Genomic DNA, 21511 nt, shown 5'->3' on the forward strand with positions numbered 1-21511 from the left:
CATAAGAGTTTCAACAAAAGTCACACTACCTTCTGTAATGAGATTAGTCTTTGCAGTAACTGTTTCTTGGAGACACAAAAACACAGATATTAAAAAGGACACATATTTCAACATTTTCAAAAAAGGTCATTACCTGATGCTAGTTTTACAGGAGTTACAGGAGTGGAAGCACTGTTGACATTCAGACCTGATGAATAATGATAGAAAGACCTTTCAAAACTTGATCACATTTCAGATTCATAGCATACTCCTGGTGATTTTGAAAAGAAAATAAATCAAATATAATCTGTCAAATAAATCCATATTTGTGCTATTTGTATTATTTGTACACTAACATTCAAATTGCTAAAATTAATATTTATGTATCATCTGAGTTCAATGTGTGATATGTAATACAAAGACAGTGTAATTAGATCTATCATTACTTAGAAAACATTTTCTCAAACAAAAAATACCTTTATCATCTCCGCCCACAGGTGACTTTGTAATGGAAATGGAGGTTGTTAAATCAGTTTTTCTTTTGTTTTCTGCCGCACCTACAAAGAAATCACAAGTGAAACTTTACATCACACTGTTGTTATTATGTGCTGATACTTTATCACTTTATTAGATATAATAATATCAGGTGATGGGAATAATATTCACTCACTTTGTATGGTGATGGAGGTTGTGTCACTGTGTGGAGATGGAGAATTTATATCTCCAATCTTTACAGTGTAAAAACATTTTACTTCAACCTCAGCAGGTGATCTCCGATGTGCCATCTGCAGCAGTTCAATCCCTGTCAGTGTCTGCAGACAAGGGAGGACTCTGACAGTTCCTCCACTTAAAGTGTAGAAATAACACTGAGACACAGACACTGATGCTGGACTCTGACAGTTCAGTGTGACTGAGTCTGTCTCTGTGATCACCGGTGGATTCACTGTCAGTTTAGGTGGGACAGATGCTGAAAATTTAAGCATTCAATAACTGAAAATTGCATTTATTTGAAAACATTTCTAATAATACATTTATAATGGAAGAGGATGCACTGAGCCTGAGCTCATTACATGAATTATGTTTTTAAAAAGATTAAATCTGATGCACATATAACATCTTCTCACACTTCCTGTAAAGACCCAACCCCCCAAATTGAGAGCCACTTTGTTGTTTGTAATGACAATATAACATGATATAAAAATATCTAAGTATAAGTCCACGCATTAATGTTCACTCACATTTTATAGCAACGGAGGATGTCTCACTGTGGGGAGATGTAGACTTTGTCTCTCCACGTGTTACATTGTAAAAACATTTAACTTCAACCTCAGCAGGTGATCTCTTATGTGCCATCTTCAGCAGTTCAGTCCCTGTCAGTGTCTGCAGACAAGGGAGGACTCTGACAGTTCCTCCACTTAAAGTGTAGAAATAACACTGAGACACAGACACTGACGGTGGAGTCTGACAGTTCAGTGTGATTGAGTCTGTCTCTGTGATCACCGGTAGATTCACTGTCAGTTTAGGTGGAAGAAGTGCTGAAAATGTTGAAGTAAACACATTTTAATTTAATTAAATAATTGCATTTTCAAGTGTCATGATCACAGGTTGTCACCTGTGTTTTGTTTGCCAACCTCAAGAAGGTTGATCTCACACAGCCTGAAATATAAGCAGGTCTTGTTTTGTTGACCCATCCATCCCACCCTCCTTCTCACTATGTGGGCTTTGTTGCTCTATAATAACATTACCATATTTCTTCCTTTGCTTCTGTGATAATTACTATGGCCTCTAGATACTTTGTTAATTGATATGGCGTTTTGGGGAACTTGCTTAAAAGACAGATTTTGTTGTTTTTCTTGGGAGGATGGTCTTATTTGTTTAAATGAACTGAAACCAACACCAAGCTTAAGTGCACAATTGACAGAACGAGGAGGACGCCGGTTCAGCTCCAACCAACCAGGTGAGTGAACAATACTGTCAGGGACGAGTAGAGCACATGCTCAAAGTGTGTCAAGCTCACTGGGGTTCAGGTAAGGCCTGCATGCTAGCAGCTGGTACAGACATGAAGTTCAGTGGTAATTAAATCTTCTGGACCTGACAGCAAATCATTTACCAGTAGCCTACTACCTGCACCGTGACACTTGCAATAAAGAAACACCTCCATTGCATATATCGAATAGTAAATCCATGTAAACATTAAAAAAAAAAAGATTTAAAAAAACCTAATGCCGCTTGACCCCACTGTTGAATGCTGCAGTGTTTCTGCTGATACTGCATTAAGTAAATAGCATAGCAGTATAATTACTCACTTTGTATGGTGATGGAGGTTGTGTCACTGTGTGGAGATGGAGAATTTATATCTCCAATCTTTACAGTGTAAAAACATTTTACTTCAATCACAGCAGGTGATCTCTGATGCGTCATCTTCAGCAGTTCAGTCCCTGTCAGTGTCTTCACACAAGAGGGGACTCCGACAGCTCCTCCACTTAAAGTGTAGAAATAACACTGAGACACAGACACTGATGCTGGAGCCTGACAGTTCAGTGTGACTGAGTCTGTCTCTGTGATCAGCGGTGGATTCAATGTCAGTTTAGGTGGAAGATGAGCTGAAAATGTAAAGGTAAACATATGTTTATCAAATACGTAATAGTTGCATTAATTTGTGTAAAAAAAACTCAAATTAATTAAAGCTGCAAGCAGCGTTGAACGGGCCTTTGCGCCCTTGCGCACGTTTGGCCGCGGCACAGTCGAAGGGCTTCTATCACGGGCATGTAGATGTCTTCAGACCCGGGCTGTTTTCAGACAGTGCAAGAAGGAGATAAACATCACTTCCTTTGTCCACTGTTTTGCCCGCTGCTGGGGCTCCTTTGCGGCAATTTCGTGGGGGGCGCTATTCAGCCAGTTTGCATCATTCATGGAATATTGTCATGTGGACGTGTTCAGGCCGGGACTCTTATCAAACATGCAAAGTTTGGGGCAGACTGGAGCATTTAGACTAAAGTTATAGCAATTTCCTCTGTCATGGCGAAACATCAAAACTCAACGCCACACCACGGCCACACGCTCCAACAATAGCTAAATTATAGCATATTACGCACATTACCGCCACCCTGTGGCCCGGACTGTGGACCAAATATTAAATCCTACACATCAATCCTGTCTGTCTAATAAACTCAAAAAAACCCCAAATCTGCTACTCCACCCACTTGGCAGGTTCATTAAAGTTTTAATGCTGAGATCCAGAACTCTAGTCTTCCTGAGTTCTTCCTTCATATATTGTCTTTTTTGATCAATCTATGCTTGCATGTGTAATAGTTTCCTCAGCAAAGTGGGAAAAAATATGTGCATATATCGGCAATCGCCAAAAATGAAAGTCATAAAGTAATCGTGTTAAAAAACCGTGATGTCAATATTGAGCAAAAATGATTGTGATTATGCTTTTTGCCATAAACAAGCACCCCTAAAGAGAACATAAGTTTTGATTGTTTTCAGTTTTCAGTGTGCCCCTAAATTTCTGTGTGCTCCTAATTTTTTACATTTAGGAACACATGTACTCCTCGACAAAAAAGTAAGCATCGAACACTGCTGTCAGATGTGTAGAGACAATAAGTAACTGCAGTTTGACACAGAAAAATACTCATATATTTGAATGGAGAGTGTGAGCGAACCGCTAGGTGCTCGGGCCCTAATAAAGAAAAAACTGCAGTACAGAGCTACAAATTTTAGTTTTGATTTTATTTTTCTGCAGCACTTTATCACTAAAATGTCACTCTCACTCAATGAGCTCCATTCAACCCCCCCCCCCCCCCCCCCCCCCCAACCTCCTATTCTCTCTCTCTCCCTCTCAGTTGGAGAGGAGAATGTTTTGTGAAATATCTTCATAAATCCCATGACTTTGGCCAATTCTCACATTAAAATCGCATTTTTTGTAGGAGATTTCATCGCAAATCCATTGATACAGGTTTCAAAGTGGCCAGACTTATAGTTTAGACATCAGAGCCATTTGTTTGATACAAAGTCCATGCCTAGAGATTGCCTCCCCATTGGTTTACATAGTAAGGTGTGATGTGGCACTACAACTTTCAGGGCTTACTAAATCTAAACCGTTCGAGTTATTACAAAGTTTTTAACAACTTTTGTTCAGCACAGTGTCATAAGTCATTCAAGTTTGAAGCCAATACCATTAACGCCCCAGGAGGAGATAGTGTTTCTTGGGGGTCCAAAATTGGCGCAAAGTCGTACTTTGATGGGCATATTGCGGACTTCCTGTTGGATTTAGGTCAGGGATGTCAGCATATGATTTGTAGGTCTTGATGAGATGAATAATTGAGTTTTGGTTCGATCTCTCTACGACATTCCTACGGGCCGTGGCAGCCATATTAGATACATAGGTGGCGCTATAGATCACATTTTGGCACTTTGGGGGATAATTTTTACATTTTATCAAATTTTTCACCAGACCTGATGTGCGTGCCAAATTTAGTGAGTTTTTGAGCATGTTTAGGGGGTCAAATTAAGGGTTGAAGTAACGGATTAATAAAGAAAGAATGAGAAGAAGAAGAAACAAACAAACACACAAAATACAATAGGGTCTTTGCCCCTTTGGGGCTCAGGCCCTAATAAGAAGAAGAAAGAAACAAACACATGAAATACAATAGGGTCTTCGCTCCTTTGGGGCTCAGGCCCTAATAAGAAGAAGAAAGAAACAAACACATGAAATACAATAGGGTCTTCGCTCCTTTGGTGCTCAGGCCCTAATAAACTTCCCATACAGTGACAACAGTACAGCAGGACATGAAAGACAATGGTTCATAGACTGACCTTGTGCTTGGATTTCATGAAAACAATCTGTTGGAAAAACAATGTGTTAACAAGGTAAATAAATGCAATAATAACTCATTAAGAACTTCAACAAGATGTAGACGGATTAAAACTTTACCTAATGTGTAATTCTATCAATCAGAGGTAGGCATGCTGTGGTATATTAACATGCTGATACATATTAATATACATACGATGCATATTGATTTCATGATTGGGTTATGCTTTAGATTACGGCCTGCATCGATTCCCAATTTACAGTGTAATTGTTTGTGCTGATGGTGTACCAGCACAGTATATATTGATGTAGGTACAAGAGAACAAGATGTGAAGTTAACAATTAAAGGTGGTAACAATCTGGGAATTTAAAAAGAATTTATACTGTAGGTAGTTTTTAAAATGACAGGTATCTATTTTAATATTACGAGGTATGTATGATCTTCTTCTCTTCTTCTCACCTAATTAGGACCAAAAATTACACTGTAAATTGGGAATAATTACACCGTACGCTGTGGGCTGTAATCTAAAGAATTAACCAGTGTTTGCAAGGTGAACCTGCATTGGTTTGTATATTAATGATGAATCAATAGAGGGTTTAACTTACGCATGAAGATGACAAACAACAGGCGTCCTGCCATGATGAAGCTGAAGATTAAGACTGACCAGGACTCCTTTAAAGACTACACTTGTGTCTATGGTTAGACTTTCACATACTGAAATGTCATTTTGCAGAACTCGCTCTCCGGAAAACCACAGCGAGCATCAGAGGTGAATCACACTATTAAACAGGCCACGGAAATACACACACCAAACATTCTTTTCAAAGAACTAACTACGTGTTTTATTTAGATTAATCTACCACATCGGTGGCTAACCTCTGAAGACAGAGTAAGTTTGTTTCTCATTTCTATTGCCTTCTGGTTGTTTTTCTCAGAGTAGCTTTTAAACAGAGATGGGCAGAACTATTGATGAGCAGCATCTCATTTTCTCTTCTCTTTGGTGTTTGTGTGTGTGTGTGTAAAATACCATATCCAAATTATGCTGCATAAACTGTGTGTTTTTACATCAAGTTGATAAAGTGTCACATTGATTTAATTAATATGTTTAAGTCATCTTTTAAAATGTATTTTCTTATTATACAAAGTATACTGTATACAAGGAAATAACTTCACTAAACAGCTGTGATTGTTTTTATCTCTTTGTGTTACTGTAGGTTAAATCTTGTTGGTTTTTACTGTTTTCTGTGTATGTGTGTTGTATTTGTTTACATAAAAAGTACATTTGTTTATCACTCCTCTTGTGTAAAGCACTTTGTAGGAACTTGTTTTGTGTCTAGACCTTTATGAATAAACATGAACCTGAAGTTCAACTTTTGAAATGAATGGGACTTCTTTTTAATAGTTGTGTATAATGTTTTTATTATTTAAAGCATTGCGACACATATCTTCTGACCTAACTTAATTTTCTATCCATTCAGTAAAATTCAACAAAGGCATTACACTGTTCTAAAAATTTAAACAGTGTAAACATTGTAAGAAAGCAAAATGAAAATAAAGATGCAAGAAAAACAACACTTGAAATTCAAAATGGCTTTAGAGAGCTGTACACTGTATCGCCCTGGTGAGATGCAGCTCACTCCTCTAAGGTGCAGTTTTCGGTATTTATTCTGTGAAAAGAAAGAAACAGACATGACTTAATTCTTCTCAGTGAACTTTGATTATTTATTGAGCTTTAAAAGTTGCAAATGTTGAATATCTGTCATGCCACAATAACAACTTATAGAATTCACACATTTTCATGACTGCTCCTGAAATGTTGATTATACTTGTTTTAATTCTAGCAAATTTTAAGCACTGGGGCCACCAAGTGGCTAATATTATATTTGTTCAATGTTCTTTACAATCATCTATCCCTGTAAAACAACCTTCATGTCATCTGTGATGTAAACCTAAAATAATAACCTAAATAAAGCTTTTACATGTATCCATTCATTGGCATTTTAATAAAATCCATAACCATTTCAACGGTGACTTTTAAGTGTTTGATATGAAAAGTTAATTATATATTGCTTCCATGACCAATCTATTAACATCAGAATCCATTTATAATCTTCTAGGTAACTCTCAAAAAAATGAAATCCCCATTGGTAAAAGTAATAATAATTCTTCAATCTCAGGTTTACCAAATAAACAGTACATGCAGTATTTTCCATGTATTTATTAATTTAATTTGACCATAGTGGTCATGCTTAAGTAATCCATTAAAACTATTCCCCAATATTTTAGAACCTTATACTTCATTCAAGTTAAGAGAAAGAGAAAATCAGCTCACCAATATTGCATTTATAGATGACGATACTGTAGGTTTCATCATAACCAGCCTGCAAGTTGTTAATTGAAATGATAAAGGAGAGGGAGAGAGAGAGTAACCTCATGTAAGACACCATGGTCATGAAGGAAAACCTCTAAGCAGAAACAGAAGTTTTCAAATCCCCATCCACTGTTGAGACTTACCATATAATCCCTGTAATCTGAAACAGAAACCAAAGCACTCCTTAGTACACTTTAACAAACAGGTGCAAATAAAATATACATGTATAACACTGATCAATTGCATTGACATGATCATTACAGCGAATGCAAAAGAGGAAGAAATACTTTGATTTACCAGTGATGATGGCTTTTGGTCTAAATGAAAATAATAGAAAAAGAGTTTTTTGTTAGTGTCATTACAGAGAAAAACAGTTATATAAACGAAGAATGTAAAATCCAAATAAATATAGTTTGTGTTATTGTGTTGGTTTTCCCAAACATTTCTGAATACCTGAACAGCTATCAGTATTTTATTCATCACATCCTGACTTAATTATACATCATCTGATTGGCTATCAGCTGACTAGTAATATCCAGTCACATTCATACAAGTCTACATCACATCGTTTCAATCCTGACAGCTCAGACATCTGTTTACTACAACGTATGTTTTCAATGTGCTGGGGGTGTTAGTTTTACCCGCATAACCATCACTGCTAGTCTGATTAACTGAGAGCCCAATCAGTTTTGTTATAAGGGGTACATAATCCTGATGAATGAATGTCTGAAACTATGAATTTAAAACTGGGCAACAATGATAAAGAAGATGACACCAACTTGGTTTAACCTGGGAATGTTTAAGAGACAAAGTTTCTTACCTCTTGAAAGCACATTTTTCTAGAAAAAGCAAAAAAAAATCATCAAAATCTGATCATTGAAATATATGTTATCAGTTTATCTATAATTCTGTCATCCTGTTTTTCCATATTTTAATGTTATTATCTTGGTCTATTCTCCACACAAAACATCTGTTGCATGTCTGTCAGTCCTGGAGGAGGAATCCCTCCTCTGTTGCTCTTTCCGAGGTTTCTTCAATTTTTCAATAGGGTCAAAAGGGTCTTTTGGGGGTTTGTGTTTTTCTTTGTCTGAATCGAAGGTCTGAGAGAAGAAGATGTTGTATTGCTGTACAAACTGTAAAAGCCCCCTGAGGCTAATTTGTCATTTGTGATATTGGGCTGTATAAATGAAAATGGACTTGCTTAACTTGACATTGCGAAACTGTAATAATCCCTAATAAAATGCAAATATTGAATACAAGTCACTTCTTTATGTTTTACCAGAAAGAACTAAACTTCTTTAAAGGAAATGTGAAGCCACATCAAAGATTTCCTACAACTGCAGTTGGGTTTTACAATAAGAATAAAGCACATATGTATTCCAGCTTATCCCATGTACCTTGTTTTTTTTAACTGTGATTGGAATGACTATGACTATTCAAGCCAATATCTTTATTTCAGTATTATTCGACAAACTGGTTAAATGAGACAATAAAGAGATAATGTTATTTAAATCAGCAAGTTCTAACTTGAGCAACTTTGAACAACATATCTCCATGCTAAAAAAAACCTCACATCACATCTTGAACAGATTTCTTGGACACTGAAATAAACTCTGTTGGGGTAAAATTTTAAAGTCTTACCAATTGTGCTTTGATTGTAGAGAGGTGCAAATCCCAGCAAGATGACACCTACAGTTACTCCAAAACCAACCACAAATACTACCAACTTCCATATCCACGTTTCTGTTTTGGAACAACAAAGGCCACAAACAAGTGTCATTGCAACTAATAGGACTTTAATGTGAATAAAGTTGTAAACATGATGAATCATTTCAATTCAGGTTAAGGATATATTAACCATCGTAATTATGAAATGCAGCTTGTTTCACTGTGACACTGCAGACCAATAGCCTCCATAATACTTAAACCCAGCAGAAAACAGAAACGTACAGAAGTGTCTAGGCTAAAGTCGGGTTAGCCCACTTTGGATTGTGCCAGTATGAAAGCTTTTTTTGCCTGGGGCTAAGAATGCTCTAAGAATGATTTTAGCTGTGGGCTAAGTGCAGTGTGAAAAGCCCTTCAAAGTTATTCTCAAGATAAATTATGAAATGTTCAGACTGAAGGCACAGGCCCACTGATTTGATTCACATAATTTCTTCTCTGACTAACCAATGAATATCAGGCATCCTTGCTGGTATGCAAGTAATTTTTTAATATATAATGTTTTTTTTGTTTTTGTTTTTTTCATTTTATTCACATTTTGCACAAAGAACATGACATGACTGAAACACAGTATGTGTGAGCTACTGTTTGTATAGCTTTGGCTGTTGCTAAATGTTTTAATTGTGTACAAGAAAAATCATGGCCGTACGGACAGTCCTTTTTAAAGAAACTGCAGAGCTACTGAATCTCAGGTGAGGTTTGAAGATGACTTAGTTGAAGAGAGCAGCACATTACCTACAGGTTTTTATAATGTGTCAATTTTAGATATTAATTTTAGTCTCCATTTTTATTAATAAAATTTAACTTTTTGTAGAGTCAAGCTCTTTATGTTTGCATATGAAAGAAGTGCACATAAGAAAAAAGTTTATTTTGGCTATTGGACAAAAAATGTCTACCAAATTTAAAACCAAACCTACGCCTTTGAGGAAAATACTTAAAAAATACTTTAATTAATGTTAACAATTTCTTATTCTTATTACGATGGTGTAAGAAATTAAAATCTTATTGCTCACCTGAAACTGTTTTCAGTGGGAATACAATGAACAAGAACAGATGGACATAAAAGTGCATAGTTGAAGGCATTTAAAGACTTACACAGTAAGGCATTTTAGCATTTTTTTGCAGTAATTAAAAAGTAAGTCTACCTGTTATTTCATCATTAGATGCTTGATTCGTGAGAGCTGCATCAGGAGAGGTCATAGTTATACCAGTAAACGTTCCTTGAACACACAAAAACATCAAAATTAAAAATGACAAAAATCACAATATGTTCTGAGAAGTCAACGTGGATCATTAAGAACCTGAGTAATTGTGCCACCTGAGGTCGTTTTCACAGGTGAGAGGGATGTAGAGGTTGAATTACCAGTGTTAGTCGGCTTACCAACAGTCTGACCTGGTAATTAAGAAAAGTACATGTGAAAATATTCAACAACATATTGAAATCTGTTACTGTACATCAGTGTAAGTTGTAGTTTATGTATTGTCATATGCTTTCCATTAACACTAATTTACTATTACTGAAGGCCAAATGTATTTTAGATGATTGTGAACTTTAAAGTGATCTTAACATCGAGTGTTTAAAGTAAACTGACGTAGTGAAGTATAATCAATCATTTTGTCTGGCAGGAATGTAGGATGTACTGTTGTGTAAAGTCAGACTCTTGAGTTCAATATGTGTATTTACAGTAATACAGCACAATTCAAAAAATGAAAATGTCCAAATCTACATCATTTAAAATACTGACTTCTGCGTGAGTAACATTTTTTTCTTGTCGCTATAATCTTGAAGGAATGTCCACTGCATACTCAGTATTGATGACAGTCAGTTACAGTTTGACAGCACTATTTCATAGTAATTATTTATTGTAAAATGCTGCAATGATTAAAACTATTAAAAATAACAAATATAGTGATAGAGTGATTTGTGATATTGCAGCTGACCTACCTGTGGTCATAGTAAGTGTTGGCATTGTCTGCGTCTTGCTTGACTCTTGTCTAGAGTCAAGTTGTCTGATTTCATTGTCTACAATATCTACAATAAAAGAAGAAAGGAAGGTAGATTTAGCCCTGTCAGTCTCATGTGTGGACAACTGTGTGAAACAGCGTAATTATTTGTGTACTTGAGCTGTTATTTTCACAGAACTAGAACTAGTTTGTTTGTTTGGGTTTTTTTACAATTGTGATGTAAAAAATGATGAATTGTGATGTGTATGCATTGATATGTATGTTTTTGACTTTTAAATGGATGTGTTGTAGCAGTGTAGCATGTATTCATGTCATCTCTGACTTACAAGTCAAGTTTTGTCCGTCACTACTAGGAGACAAAGAGTTGGGTTCACTTCCCAAGGTGTAATCACAGCTGGCATCCTTTCTCAGAACAGAACGTAGATGTTTCAACAAATCATCTATTGAGACAATAAACTGGTAGAACTTCTGGTTTGTTGAGGTGGTTTCCCTCCGGATGGTTGTTGTTTTTACTGGATGACTTGCTTCTCCAAAGTACAGGTTACAGCTCGTATCATGATTAGCAGATCCAGGCAGTGAGCAAACCAAGAGAACAGAGTCACCATCAAAATGCTGGAGACTCATCTGTGGTTTCTGACCTATCAGAAAGATTAATAAAATAATTAAAAGTCAAAGTTATAATGTGCCACTTTGCAATCAAGTACACTGTAAGCTGTACATGTATTTATAGATGTCCTACACTCATACAATACAACACTTATAATGCTTAACAACAAGCTAAAATAATAATTCAGTGTATCTGATGTTTGTAATATATAATACAAAGTGTAATCAAATTTGTCATTACTCAAAATCAAATTTACACCTGAAATATACACACACATATCCTGTGGCTTGGTGTTACATATTCTCAGTCTCCACTGTGTGGAGACTGAGAATATGTGTCTCCAAACATGGCAGTGTAAAAACATTTCACTTCAATCTCAGTAGGTGAACTCTGATGAGCCATCTTCAGCAGTTCAGTCCCTGTCAGTGTCTGCAGACAAGACAGGACACTGATAGTTCCTCTACTTAAAGTGTAGAAATAACACTGAGACACAGACACTGATGGTGGAGTCTGACAGTTCAGTGTGGCTGAGTCTGTCTCTGTGATCAGCGGTGGATTCACTGTCAGTTTAGGACGAAAAGATGCTGAAATTTTAAGCATATGTTGGATTAAATGACTAAAAATCACATTTATTTAAAATGCAATTTTTTATTTCTAAATTTATGAATACTCACTTTGAATGATGATAGAGGACACATCACTGTCTGGAGATGGATAAGCTATAAGGTAAAAACATGTCACTTTAACCTCAGTGGGTGGACTTTGATTTGTTATCTTGAGCAGCTCAGTCCCTGTCAGATTTGTCGTACAAGGGACTTTTGGCAGGTTTTCCATTTGTGCAGAAAAAACACTGAGACACTGATGCTGGAGCCTGACAGTTCAGTGTGACTGAGTCTGTCTCTGTGATCACCGGTGGATTCATTGTTAGTTTAGGTGGAAGAGATGCTGAAAATTTAGAGGAAGAAATATGTTATCACATCAAATACTGAATTGTTGCATTAATGTGGTGAAATTCCTAATGAGAAATTGTGATTTAATGTACTGTATAGGAAGTAGAGAAAATGTACTGTACATCCATGTACACAAATTATCAAATTAACTGCAGACTGTAATAAACTGTCCTTACTATGACAGTGCAGCTGTTTATGAATTAATATCATACTCAGGACTGACCTTGTGCTTTCATCTCATGAAAGGAATCTGTTGGAGAAACAACATGTTAACAAGAAAAACAGACAAAATAATAACTAATCAATAACTTATAATTAAAATTCCTGACTTCTTCAGACTGATGGAAAAGTATAATAAAACATGCTGATAACAATACAAACATTACATGTTAATCACTTGCTTGTGAATTAAATGTACATGAGTGTGTTTTTGCCAACATTAACTTTGAAAGAGCTTTACAAGATAAACCTCTTGTATACTCACATATAAGGATGATGAACAGCAGGTGTCCAGCCATGATGAAGCAGAATAATGTGAACGTCCAGCAATACTTTAACGACTACACTTGTGTGTCTGACTACATGGACTTTGACAGACATGAATGTCATTTTACAGAAGTTGCTCTCAGGAAAACCACAGCAAGCATCAGAAGTGAATCACACTGACAGACAGGCCACAGAAACACAGACCAAATCATTTATACAGCCCTCAGTATGTGTATGTGTATATTTAGATCAAATCTACCACAGTGCTGTTTAACTGGTAGAAGTAAAAGGTTGCTCATCATTTCTGTTGCTTTTCTAATTGTCTTCCTTATTGTTTGTTTCACTTGTTCTTTTTTGCTAAATTGGGTAGGACTGGTGATATAAATACATACTATACATCACATATATCAAAACCAGGTCTTTAAAAACTTCATATTTAATGGCCTTGTTTTTATTGTTTTTGAAGTAACGTAACGATAAAAACACATCAAAAACCAATCAACTTCAGTCTTAAACCAGCAATAATTAATAATCTGGCCACTGGGGGGCAGCAGAGACACGTTGTGAATGCAACATTGACATATCATCACCTTTTACGCGAGTTAAACATCAGAGATGCTTTGACATAAGCAGGAACTGCTTGAACTTCAGGTAGTATGGTATTGGTGGACTTCCTTTGGTAGAGACAGAGTTGATTTTGGGAACTTTTCTACATCATCAGCACGTATCTCAGGGTGACCAATGTTTCACCCCTAAACCAGTACGCCTCACCTGAGTGGAGCAGCAAAGTCAAAACTTGCCTTCACCAGTAGAAGGGTTCCAACTGTTTCCTCTTTCTACGCCACAGCCACCTTGAGCAGATCTCAGCTGCTGCGCCCATGTCCTTGATGGCTTTCTTGAGCTTTTTAAGTGACAGCCGTATTTTCTGGAGAAAGCAATGTACTGATGCTGCTGGAAAGCCTCTACATCTAACTTTAATCAGAAAGTGCTGCATACCAGCCTTTTGCACAGGCTTCATCAATCAAGTTGTCAATACAGTAACCTATCTTATTGAATCTATAAAGCTTAAGTAAATAAAGATTAATATTAAGAGAAGTTTCCTACACTAGTTCTGGTGGTATGACTATCAAGTCAGTTTTTCATATTGTGATTCTTCTCAAAATCACAATATGAAAAATCCTATGATACACAGCTGGGCACACTTTCATGCAAAATACTACAGTATAAACTATCTTTAAATGAATATGACATGCTCAGTCCTCTACTGAAAGCCAGTGAAGCTGCAAGAATGACATTCACTAACTCAAGCCAAAACAGTTTGTTTTGTGCTACTGTGTTTCAAAGTTTGTGTAAGGGCCCAGAACCACAAACTAATCACCAATCTTAGTGTCCTGGTCAGAGTTCTGTCTAATTGGAGCCTAATCGATCCAAACAACATAGACTTGAATATAATAGCTTCATCGTCTGCATATGAGAACACAGAACTTGACCAGGAAGTTTTCATGTCATTAATATGATGCAAAAACAAAAGGGGGCCCAGGACACTACCATGTGGCACTCCACAAGTGATGGGAAAAGTATAGGTCATGCTTATTGCTTACCACACATATTACCTACTAGGGGCAGGCCCAAATCAAAATACGTTATTTGGCAAACCACAAATAGTGGGGGTTTTTTACAAATATTTATTTTGTATAAATATTTTTAAAATTATTTGCTTTTGGGAAGAAAAAAAAAACATGTCAAATACCAGTGTGCAGGTCAGTTTCATCGCTATCTCAGTCTCTCTCCTCTGCTCCGCTCTTACGTCTATCAGCAGGTTTCAACAAGGGGAGTCATATCCACCTGCTACATGACGCACATTTCCTAATATGGATATCACTCCTAGAGTTGGGGATGTTCCCCAGAGATAAAGCTGAGCTACTGACACAAGCAAAGTACTTTCAAGGGACTCTCCATAACCTGTCGTTTGCCTTCTCCTTTCCACAAAGTTAGGTTGTAAAAAATAGGCAATAAATTAAAAGTGCAAAGCAATAATCACCTTTGAAGTTCTTCTCTACATGTTACACACTATGCTGTCTCTGTGTTATGGGTGTATAAATAAGTAGAGTCTGTCTGCACATTTGTGATACAATTGGTTCTAGCTCAGTAGTCAGTGCTAAACACTTTAACACTTTAATATCCTAAAATTAAAAGTGTAATAAAAACAAAAACTGGATTTTTACACCTATTTCCACTTTTATTTGAATAAAAATATAAATAGTTGTGCTGCCTCAACAAATATAGGGCTGCTTTCTCTTTCTCTATATAGTATAAAAAGTTTGTCTTTCAATGTGCCTGTATGGTGCTGTACACCATATTCTTCGGTGCTGATGCAGTTTGCTCCTCAGAGATGATGGAGTACATATGGTATGTGTCCTGGGAAAAAAAGACACCAACTGTAAGGACTCTTTAACTCCATAGCATGAACCTATACAGTAAATATATTCAATACTGTGTGTCATGTCTGACTTACATCCTCATTTTTAAGCTCCCCCCCTTTTGGTTTTTCAGAACCTGCGAATAAGAAAGAACCACATACTACTATTTTCCATAAAATTATACATTTCATTACACAGTCTGTAAAAATAAAAGAGGTGAGATGTGTAAGTCCTCTGTAAATAAAAAAGCTTATAGACCACCTGATCTATGTCAAGAATTTGACAATCATTGTGCACACCTAAATTTATACATCGGTAATGAGTCTTCAATGATTAAATACAATATCCGCCTGTATCAAAAAAGTAAAATATTTCAGAAAGTGCAAGTGTTAATAGTCTAACATTTATTGTTACGATTGTTGTTTGTTGAAAAAAGGTAGAAAAGCAACACTGTTATTGAATGTTTTGCTTATTCAGTGATATACAGCTTCTGTAATTAAAGATAGTCATACTACAGTATATACCATCTGGTATATTTTTAAAAAGACCTTGAAAAAAACAAATGCAGTACATACATTGGGAAAGTTATTTATTGTAAGTAATATACAGTAGAAACCTGTTCTCCTTCCTGTAAAAGACCATTATGCTACATTCAGGTTGGTGTAAAGAGAAAAGCAGCTCACCAGTAGGACAGTCAGCACCAGGTTCAGAGCTGATCATACTGTAGGCTTCAGCATTACCTGCAGGTAACTTGTTTGGTAAGAAGAGAGAGGAAGTGAGAGAAACTTATGAATAACTTTAAACACATTAAATCAACCTGAGGAGCCTTGCAATTATGTAAATGTTACATCTGATAAAAACTGTTTTTTAAATTACCTCTCTCTCACCACAGTCAATATTTCTCATGGACACCAAGTCATCTACAACAGAAGGCAAAACAAAGCTCAAAAACATATAAATGCCTACTGTATCTGTGAATATACCATAATGTTGCCTGACTACTTAATATGTACATTACCAGTGACTTTGGTTTGTGTCCTACACAGAAATAAAGGGGGAAACAAGTTTTAATAAAGAGTTTGTCTTCATCACATGAGAAAACAGAAATCACTACATTGTGGGACAATGAACAGAATATCCAGAGGAATATATTAATTTCCCAAAACACCTCTGTGAATTATGTGGTCAGTAATTTAAACCTGAGGGTTTGATGGGATTTGAGAAGGTGAATGAACTCTCTCTACTGATTCAACAATTGATCCTTGTGCCCTTGAGCAAGGCACTGTTCTAGTGGTTCTGCTCAGTGGCTGAATGAGAGGACAAGCTGCACTAGGAAGCTACAGTACATGAAGCTGAATGTCTGTATGAAAGTGGTAAAAAGGAAAATATCAAGTCACTCATTTATTTCTGAAAAGGTTAAAAAAAAAAAAAAAAAGCTTTCTCACCTGTTGTAAAAAAACTTTTCTGTAAAAAAAACAAAAAAACAAATAACATTTCAAAAAGCAATCAGTAATCATTAAGATCAGGAAGCTTTAATGATCACTAAAGGCTTGTCAGGTTAAGTTCCTTTTAGTAGCTGTAATTTCTATGAACTGCAGTCAGTGGAAACAATAATTCCTGATTACTGCAACCAAAGTCAGAATAACTGACAATAAATATGGTTGAGCTTATGAAACTTCTATTTTTTATTCTTATTAGTTATTAGAGGCAATCTAGATGGGAGTGGTTTTAGATTTTTAAAATCTATTGAAATTCCAAATCTGCAACAGATTTTTTTTTTTTTTTTTTTTGGTGCCACTTGCACATTGTGAACACGACATTGACATATCATCACCTATTAAGTTGATATAGCGAACTTTTTAGCAAACAATTAGTTACGGAGCAATATTATTAGGGCCCAAGCACGAAAGTGCCAGGGGCCCAACGGTCCCCTCAAGTCTCTCAGGAAAATTGGCACACATGCCAGAACTGGTGAAAATTGCAAAGTTCTATAGTGACTGGACTCAGGTGTGGCCAGCTGGGTCCATAGTGCCCCCAAATGAAGGGATATGTTGCGATAAAGTTTCTTTGATGTTCAGTATGAAGTTCAGTGGAATAATTGCTCTCATCATTCTCGCCATAATTGAGTTATTTAAAAAATTTTCACCCGGCAAAAAGTCAGCTATTTTAAATTTTGTGCGTCAGTTTTCATTTCAAACACATGTTTGAGACCTATAGGATGCAGAAAAAATTCCCAAATTTTGCACCTATGTTCAAACTAGTAAATATTTCAATTAGTACCACAATTGGGCTTGGGCATGGCATTTCAGCTCTATAGTGCCCCCTAATTACTTTTAGTATTTTTGAGGTGCTAGGGATGCTCCAAAACTCATGAAACATCAGAAGTGGCTTAACTTGATATCTGATATGGGTTTTGGGTTTGGGTGTGGCAAAATGGCTTGAGGGCGCCCCCTGGCAAATTTCAAAGTCAAAGCCCCCACCTTTAAATTTTGATGTGGATGTACAAAATTTGGTGGGCAGATGTAACAACCAGACTTTAAAAAAGCCTCTTGGAGCCATATGGTAAGTCCAACAGGAAGTAAGCCATTTTGATCTACCCATTTACACTTATTGTACTTTGACAAACTCCTCCTACAGCTTTGACCAGAGTGACTTCATATTTGGTAGGTTACATTTAAAGACTTTTGCAGTGTTAAATTGCAAAGCTTTTTATTCTTCATGGAACACCCTTGGCGTGGTGTGCCAGTCAATTTTGCCCAAAACATGTTTGGGGCATTAAACAGGAAGTTGTTGTAACTCTACTTTACATTGTCCAATCTGCCCTAAATTTCTCATACTTGATGAGAGTCCAGGCCTGAACACATCTACATGTCATATTGAGTCATAGTCATAGCGCCACCGACTGACAACAGGAAGTCAGCCTTATGTGACAAGCATTATCTGATACTTACATGGTGTGGTCTACACATGATATACAGCACATGAAGTATGATTAGTGGGTGTTCTCAAGCATTGGATAGTGGACACAGGAAGTGATAGTGAAGGTTCATCACTACAAGTGATGCCTCTCACATTTGACATTATATTATAGAAATATCAATTACAGCTGCTTTAAAAATACAATCAGGTTTCACTGGAAACATCAAATGATATAGTTCTCACCAGTTCTTCTTTGGGTACAGAGAAGTGCAAATCCCAGCAAGATGACACCTACTGTTACTCCAAAACCAGCCACGACTATTACCAACTTCCATATCAATATCCACGTTTCTGTTTTGGAACAACAGGAGTCACAAACAAGTGTCATTGCAACAAAAGGAATTTAATCTAAATAAAGTTGTAAACATGATAAATCAGGTTAAGGATATCTTAACCATCATAATTATGCAACACAGGTTGCTCCACTGTAACACTGCAGAACAATAGCCTCCATAATGCTTAAACCGGGCAGAAAACAGAAACGTACAGTAGTGTCCGCTGTAGATGAGGTGGTAACAATTTTTAACTTTAAAATATGAAATCTTACATACTTGTTCACATTTTGCAAAATGACTTGTTTGTGTAGCTAAAACTAACTTGCTGCAATATAGTCATATAACATACAGAGGAAATATACTTTACTAAACTGAATAGCGTGTAATTTTTAATATTCATAATATCTAATATGTGTAAGGAATTATGTTCTTCTTGCTCACCTGAAACTGGATTCAGTGGATTCAATGGGATCAAGCTGGTTTTATTGCTAGATGTGTCAAATGCCCGACCTACTGTAATGAATAAATAGACACATTAAAAAAAAAAAAAAAAAAAAAAAAAACAGCAGTCGTCACACTACCTTTTGTACTGAGATTAGTCTTATCAGTAACTGTTTCTTAAAGACAGAAAAACACAGATATTAAAAACAACACATATTTCAACATTTTCAAAAAAAGTCAGAGAAAGTAATTGTCACCTGATGTTGTTTTCACTGATGTTAAGGAAGTAGAGATCAAGCCAACAGTATTACTTGGCCTAAAAACAGTCAGACCTGGTGAATAAAAATAAATAATAATTGAAATACAGTATTTTCCATAAGACATATATACATTTTGTGTTTACCTTATCCACTAAAACATATGCCTGTAATTTCATTTAGTTAGTTATAGGAGTGGAAACACTGTTAACATTCAGACCTGAAGAATAATGATACAAAAACCTTTCAAAACTTTAAAAATAATAAATGTAGAGGTTACTCATGATAATGTTCTTGATTGCATTTCAGATTTATAGCATACTCCTGGTGATTTTGAAAAGAAAACAAATCAAATAGAATCTGTCAAATAAATTTTAACAATAAAATTGCTGAAATTAATATTTGTGTATCATTCAAGTCCAATGTGTGATATGTAATACAAAGACAGTGTAACTGGATCTATCATTACTCAGAATAACAAGTACTCCATGATCAAAATACGTTTTATGAAATAAAAAGAAAACCTTTATCATCTCCGCCCACAGGTGACTTTGTAATGGAAATGGAGGTTGTTAAATCAGTTTTTCTCTTATCATTTTCTGCAGCACCTACAAAGAAATCACAAGTGAAACTTTACATCACACTGTTGTGCTGATACTTTATCACTTCATCATATATAATAATATCAGGTGATGAGAATAATATTCACTCACTTTGTATGGTGATGGAGGTTGTGTCACTGTGGGGAGATGTAGACTTTGTCTCTCCATGTGTTACAGTGTAATAACATTTCACTTTAATCTCAGCAGGTGAACTCTGATGTGCCATCTTCAGCAGTTCAATCCCTGTCAGTGTCTGCAGACAAGGGCGGACTCTGACAGTTCCTCCACTTAAAGTGTAGAAATAACACTGAGACACAGACACTGATGGTGGAGTCTGACAGTTCAGTGTGACTGAGTCTGTCTCTGTGATCACCGGTGAACTCACTTTCACTTTTGGTGGAGGAAGTGCTGAAAATGTTGAAGTAAACACATTTTAATTTAATTAAATAACTGCATTTTTTGAGTGTCATGGTCACAGGTTGTCATCTGTGTTTTGTTTGCCAACCTCAAGAAAGCTGATCTCACACAGTGTGAAATATAAGCAGGTCTTGTGTTGAAGTCTGCTCCCCCCATGAACAGTGTTTAAATAGTGTTTCTCCACCGTTAGAACTGTTTCCCGTGGTGTGACTTCCATGGTTGGGATTAGGGCTTAGGTTATCATTAGGTGTAGCAGAAGTAAGTGGTTGGGGTCAGGTTAAGCATCTCAGAGGACAACTGGTTGAGATTAGGGATAAGGCTGGGTGCAGATTAAAGTAAGGGAAAATACATATCGACAGGGAAACAGATTTCGACACAACACCAGTCTGAGGGCAAACTCCAGAGAGCATACATAGAAGGATGGTGAGAGTGGTGTGTTGCAGAGGATAGCAAAGAGCAACTTTTAGCTGAGACCATGATGTACAATGAATGATAACACTCATCCCTTAAGTACATTTGGTTTAGTTTCTGTATGCATCTATTTGTTTCAACAAGTCCTTTAAATTAAACAATAAAATATGTTGTTGCTCCATTCGCTCCAGAACGACATAAAAGTGTTTTCTGATCTGATGTGCCCAATATCTAAGCAAACATCAGTTTAGGGAGACATTAGGGTACCTTCATCATCATGGTTACAATAATAACCCAGTGGTTGAGGTTAGGATTGTGGTTTAAAAATATCAATGTTTACTCACAGTTGGAAATCAGAACTGAACACCAGTCTCCCTTGTTAAAGTCTGACGTTTTGTTGATCCATCCATCCATCCACCCTCTGCCTCACTATGCAGACTTTGTAGCTCTATAATAACATTACCATATTTCCTCCTTCTGTGATAATTACTATGGCCTTTAGACACTTTGTTAATTGATATGTCGTTTTGGAGCACTTGCTTAAAACACAGATTTTGTTGTTTTTCTTGGGAGGATGGTTTTATTTGTTTAAATGAACTGAAACCAACGCCAAGCTCGGTGCACAGTTGTCAGAACAAGGAAAACACCGCCCCGGCTCCAACCACTTAGGTGAGTGAACAACACTGCCAGGGACGAGTGGAGCACATGCTCAAAGTGTGTCAAGCTCACCAGGGTTCATGTAAGGCCTGAATACTAGCAGTTGGTACAGCCATGAAGTTCAGTGGTAATTAAATCTCCTGGACTTGAGAGCA

At 36.4% G+C, this 21511-nt stretch overlaps 2 long non-coding RNA genes across 2 annotated transcripts; both read right to left on the reverse strand.

Moving 5' to 3' along the window:
- Positions 1-7310: 7310 nt before the first annotated feature.
- Positions 7311-8900, reverse strand: LOC122981136. Its single transcript, XR_006403165.1, has 4 exons — positions 8809-8900; positions 7988-8006; positions 7465-7484; positions 7311-7327 (listed from the first exon to the last, which is right to left on the reverse strand). It is a non-coding gene; the product is annotated as an uncharacterized LOC122981136 (long non-coding RNA).
- Positions 8901-11805: 2905 nt separating this feature from the next.
- Positions 11806-12723, reverse strand: LOC122981137. The gene is made up of 3 exons (XR_006403166.1): positions 12635-12723; positions 12136-12406; positions 11806-12045 (listed from the first exon to the last, which is right to left on the reverse strand). It is a non-coding gene; the product is annotated as an uncharacterized LOC122981137 (long non-coding RNA).
- Between the last annotated feature and the right edge of the window lie 8788 nt (positions 12724-21511).

Source organism: Thunnus albacares, chromosome 4, assembly GCF_914725855.1.
Source record: "Thunnus albacares chromosome 4, fThuAlb1.1, whole genome shotgun sequence".
NCBI lineage: Eukaryota > Metazoa > Chordata > Actinopteri > Scombriformes > Scombridae > Thunnus > Thunnus albacares.